The sequence below is a fragment of the Corvus cornix genome, chromosome 8 (genome assembly GCF_000738735.6).
Source record: "Corvus cornix cornix isolate S_Up_H32 chromosome 8, ASM73873v5, whole genome shotgun sequence".
Classification (NCBI taxonomy): Eukaryota; Metazoa; Chordata; class Aves; order Passeriformes; family Corvidae; genus Corvus; species Corvus cornix.
This window is the reverse complement of record NC_046338.1, coordinates 29,687,306-29,693,051: the sequence shown is the minus strand read 5'-3', so window position 1 is coordinate 29,693,051 and position 5,746 is coordinate 29,687,306. Positions and strand designations below refer to the sequence as shown.

The window sequence follows — 5,746 nt, the reverse complement described above, 5'->3', positions numbered from 1 at the left end:
GGCAGTGGTATCCTGAGCTGTGTTGGGAGTGCAGCCAGCAGGCCAAGACCCTCCTCCTCTGCTCAGTGCTGGTGAGCACCTCTGGTGCTGGCTCCAGTTCAGGGCTCCTCAGCTCAGAAGAATGCAGTGAAGGGCCGTGAAGATGAGGATGGAGGGACTGGAGCAACTCTGCTATGAGGAAAGATGGAGAAAGATGGAACTGGTGAGCCTGGAGAAGAGAAGGCTTAGGGTGATCTTACCAATGTCTATAAATACCTGAAGGGAGGGTGCAAAGGAGATGGAGCCGGGCTCTTTCCAGTGGGCCCAGTGCCCAGAGCAAGTGGTCACAAACTGAAATACAGGAGGTTCCCTGTGATCTCCAGGAAACACTTTGTTATTGTGAGGGTGACTGAGCACTGGCATGGGTTGCCAAGAGTGGTTGTGAAGTCTTCCTCCTTAAAGCTGTTGAGGAACTGCTGAGACAGTCTTCTTTTTCATACCTGTTCACAAACGAAAAGAAAAGAAAATGGAAAAAAGTCCTTTTTTGCTAACCCTTAAGAAAACAATAAAAGTAAAACTATGGTAATTTAAAAATATATATGTTTTATTTCCATTGATACTTGTTTCAGAATTATATTGGTTTGGTACGTTATTACCAAATTAAATACTTTTACTAGTCATTCCAGATAAGAAGATGCAACTTCAGTCACACATTATGTTTTCCTTACAGTGTTTAGCAATATGACAAAGTAGATAATGTACACTTCTTTTCTTAAAATTTCATTAACTGAAATTTTCATGAGTAAGAAAGCTTAGTTCTAGTATAATACTTTCTATTAATGCCTTTTACTGAGAACATTTAATTAAAATCAGTGAACTCATAGAAAGAATAAATTCAAATACATGTTTTGTGCAATTAACAAAGTCCTTTCCAAAAAACCAAAGCCCAAGCACCCAAAAACCATCAGCACAAAAGCTGTTTGTAGTGACAGTTAAGTTGACAAATGATTCTACCTGGACCAAATCAAGTAAACCATCAGGATTATCTAATTCCTTACAGAAGTGGCTCTACCATGATAACATTTTGTGAGCTATTTAATGGCTGGGAAGGAAGGACACAGAGTTAAACCCCCACAAGACTGCTCACAAAAGTAAATACTTTACATATCCTTTCATTTTATATCTGTTTCCTGACCTGGGGAATGTTTTCTTTCCCGACCTGCATGATGCACAGTACACAATGAAACACTCTTTGGAGCATTAAAAAAATGTCACATTTATAACGCAGAAGTAGCCCCACAGTCAAGACTGACATTTAACAGAGTGACAGACTGTCTCCATGTCCAGCCCTGTCAATCACAATGATGAATAAAGGCTGCTGGTGTAGAGGTTACAGATTTAGCTGGATGGACAGAGGAAGGGGTAAGCACAGGGACATGTACCAGGTCTGTGTAGCTGTAGAGAGCCCCCAAGCCTGCTTTCCCCCAGAGGAGAAAACCACTCCCACCCAACTTGGTGTCATCTGTGAACTTACTGAGGGTGCACTCGATCCCCTCGTCCAGATCACTGATAAAGTTATTAAACAGGACTGGGCCCAATACTGGGACCAGTTGGAGGAGCTCCATTCCCCAGCACTCTGTGGGCCTGGCCATCAGCCAGTTTTTCACCCAGCAAACAGTGCACCCATTGAAACCATGAGCAGACAGGTTCTTCAGGAGAATGATGTGGGACTCACTGTGAAAAGGATCAGGGAGATGCCTAGGAAGAGTCTCAGGTGAATCCAGGAGAATATAGTGGAGGACTCTTCAGTTTTCAAATCAATCTTACTTCAATAACTCTACAAAACCATAACAAAACAAACAAACAAACCAACCCAACAACAACAACAAACCCAACCAAAAAACCTCCCAAAAAGCAGCTTGAAGGTTTTTATTAACTTAAAAATAAAAGTACAAAAAGTCACATCTCTAAGGGCTGCTTTCACAGCCTCTTCTTTCTGCTGGGAGGACATCCTGAAGTGCAGCCAGCTGGAAGTGATTGGGACAGGACAGCACCTGGGCTATTCTCACAGGCCAGCCCTGCCTCCCCCCATTGCCAAAACCTGGACACATAAACCAAACACAGGTATGCATGTGTGCTTAGACATAGCAAAAATATATTTGTGTTAAAAAGATATTGGTCTTGGCCATACATTCATACCACTGCAAAGAGCATAGTGGCTCATTTCAGTTTTCTTTTCAATCATTGCAAATGTTTAGAAAATATAGGAGTGCAAAAAAAGGAACTATCCAAGATCAGTATGAAAACCAATAACAAAGATGCCATTTTTGAAACTGCATTGGACATCCTCTGCAGAAATTTACTCAGAGCTTTTAAGATTTACAAAAAACAGCCAGAGGATGGGAGTCAAATGACTTCTGTGCTAGAACAACACAGCCCTTGGAGACTTCAGCTGGCTGCCTTGACTTGTCTAATAATGGGGGGGGGGGGGGAGCACCTCAGCAACTACAGCTCCCAGTTCTCTCAGGGCCCTGGCATGCATCTGGGTGGGTGCCATGGCCTTGTGCATGCTCTGGTTCCTCAGGTGGTCTTAAACCTGACCTGCTACAATGGGTTGGAATTAAGTCCACCAGCCCAATAACCCGAGAGATGTGGGAATAGTGACTGGCAGGAAAAACTGAGACAATTGTTGAGTACCTCAGCCTTCTCCTTGTCTGTTGTCACTAGTCCTGTCTGGCTTATCGGGGTGGGGGGGAATAGGGGAGATGTGATAGGTTTCCTTTCATTTTCCTTTTCCCACTGAAGTACCTGTAGGAGACCTTATTATTATTTTTCGCATGCTTTTCCAAATTCAGCCTCAACTGGGCCTCAGCTATACTGATCCCATCCTCACACACCCATGTGGTATCTCTGTATTTTCCCCATGATGTGTGTTGCTGCATATTGTCTGCATAGTACCTTCTTGCATCACATATATTAATTTTCAATAACCTTCTTGTTGTAACATACTTTCAAAAACATTTTTGCATTACATATGTTGCCTGCATATTACCTTCTTCAATTTATACAAGGGGATCCTTACTTTGCCAAGCTGGTCTCCTGCCTTCCTTGTCTGACTTCTTACTAATGGGAATTGTGAGTACTTATTCTCTAAGAAAAATGTCTTCAAATGGGTGCCAGCTCTGCTCAGCTCCATTATCCCTGAGGGCAGTTTCCAGGGCATCCTATCCACTACTCCCTTAAAAAAATGAAAGCTTGCTCTCTGAAAATTTAGGGTCTTAATCACAGCCAGCCTCTTAAGTGCTCCTACACTAAAAGTCAATATGTAGACAAATGTTTGCAAAAGCCCGTTGGAATGAACATGGGGGGAAAAAAAAGCAGCTCTCACGGCGAGGATCAAAGCCCAACACTGAGAATTCCCAGCTGGCACTCACTCCCAGGTGCTGCAGCAATGCTGAGTCCCAAGGCACGGGACACTGCTGCTGCCATTGCACCCCTGGCGCTCCCCTGAACAGGCAAGTGCTGGCAGACTGCTGCTGGCCTTCCCTGCACACGGATTTCAGCACAGACCCTACTGGGTCTGCATTCTCAGCTGTAGACTGCACATGTGGTGCGAGCAGGAGATGCTTCTTTGCTACACTGCATCAGCAGCGGTGGACATGATTTCATTCCTGACCATTCAGCAGGGTATAACTCACAGGAAGAGGAAGCCAGCTGTAGCCGAAATGAGGTTCTGTTCCTAATTATTTCACAGAACTTTCGAGGGACTTTGAACACGCCCTGTAAGACTTGCTCTGTTTCTGCGGCTGGTAAACGGAATTGTCTTTTTAAATTCCTGACAAGAGCGCTACAAGGCTTAAAGAATTCTTCCGCGTGAAGCAGCTCCGCAAAGGAGTGCTGCCTTCCATCGTAAGCGGAAGATGAGCAGGCTTTTGCATCCCTTCAGCACAGGCCAGGGACTGCAAGGAGCGGGCAGCGGCCGCTGTGTGCCCGCCCCGACCGCCCGGCGTCCCCCTCGTACCGCGGAGCGCTGCGAGCGCCTCCGGGCGCTGCTGCTCCTCGGGAATTCACCGGGACCCGGGGGAGCGCCGCTGCCAGAACGTCGGGGAAGTCACCTCAGCACGGCACAAGGCTGCAGAAGGAACAGCAAAGTCCGCTTACAAGATCCGTGCTGGAAGTTACTCCGCGGCAATTCCTGACCCACTGGAAACGAGGCGAGACGGAGCAGCTGCTTCAGCCTCAGCCGAGGAGTGTCCTGGGCGTTCAGCTGGAGGAGCCAAAGCATCATTTCGGAAAGGTGAAAAGGCAAAAGGCACAAGCTCTCTGCAGTGGTTTCCCTCCGAGCTGCTGCGCGCTGCTCGCACAGGGCCAAGGAGGCCCGAGAGAGTGCAGGCGCTGTGTGCTGGTGAGCCCTGCCGCAGAGCGTCAGCAGAGAGGTCGAGAGCAGGAATGATTAGCAGGCTCCCTGGTTTCTTCTCTTTCTTGCACATTGGACTACTCAGAGGGCTGTGGTATTGAAATGAAATCATCCTTTGTGACAGACTCCTTTAAGCTTTATCCTCCAGAGTCTTCTGCATCCTGGAAAAGACGTGCTTGTCCCTTGCTTTCTGTTTATCTTCTGCTACGCCTTGGCTGCTAACAAAAAAGAATTGCTGAACTGCTGCTTTGGAGAGGGGAGAAAAGTCACCACAGCCAATGTCTTTTAGATACTGAAAGGAAATTTTGTCACCTGATGAAAAGGCTTACCAAAAACCAAAAAGGCTTTGTAAAGGGAATTATTCAGGAGGAGTATTTACTAAGTACAAGATTTTTTCTAGAGAGACTCAATATTGGAGACAATATCCCCCTTCACTTTCTCTTTTGCTACAGAAGTAATTATGACATCCTTCTGTGATTCAATATACCCTTTTAAATACTTACATTTGAGATTACTATATCACTTTGTTGTAGATATAAATGGAGAAAGAAATAGAGCCTTTTCCTCAAAATATCACAAATCAGTCAGCTGAGAAATACAATTTTGTAAACTAAAAATCATGGCAAGTCCCTTTGATTATTGAGTAGATGTATGACCCGTTTAAAAGGTGACAATGTCTCCTCTCTTATAAGCCAACTTCCCTGGCATTAAAGCTAGGAATTCAGACACCTTCTCACTGAAACCTTGCATCTTGAGTTATGTGATAAATGCTTTTGAGGTCATGTTACATATTTAGAATGAATGCCTTTATTGAATTCCCATGCTTTCTCTTCCCAGACCCACACAGTTTGGACCTGATTTATGTCTTCCAGGAGTGATATTTGGCATTCAGAACAGCCAGCCCTTTGTAGGTTAGGGATACTGCAGGATGTAACTGTGGAGGTAACCACCAAAGAGGAGAAGGAAAGTCCTTCAGACTTACTTTCAGTGTTTGTGCTATGCCTTTTAGTAATAGATTCACTGATTCACTGGTAATTATCCATTCCCCATGGACATGCTGAAGGGACAAAGCAAATAAACTGATGGAAGAAGATAGTTTATTTATTTATTTATTTATTTATTTTTTTGGCAAAAGGAATTACAGGTGCTTGTTCCCAAGTACATTTTTTTGTCTGAATATTTCCCTAAAGTCCATTGACTAAAAGTAGTCATAAAGGTGTGTTTGCAAGCAGAATTTGTTGACATTTATAGCATAACATAAATAAATCCGCAATGGTTATGTTTTTTTCTTCACATCCAGCCAACTGTAAGCAAAGTCAACCCAGACTTAATGGCACAGAACTGTTGTGG

The 5,746-nt window shown here is 44.5% G+C and overlaps 1 long non-coding RNA gene across 2 annotated transcripts; it reads right to left on the bottom strand.

Annotated features, from left to right (window-relative positions):
• Window positions 1-81: 81 nt before the first annotated feature.
• LOC109145572 lies at window positions 82-4,409 on the bottom strand. Of its 2 annotated transcripts, none has more exons than XR_002047016.3 (4): window positions 4,141-4,409; window positions 1,715-1,816; window positions 256-479; window positions 82-171 (listed from the first exon to the last, which is right to left on the bottom strand). It is a non-coding gene; the product is annotated as an uncharacterized LOC109145572 (long non-coding RNA). The 2 variants fall into 2 exon arrangements; XR_002047017.3 differs by having other exon boundaries at window positions 89-168.
• Between the last annotated feature and the right edge of the window lie 1,337 nt (window positions 4,410-5,746).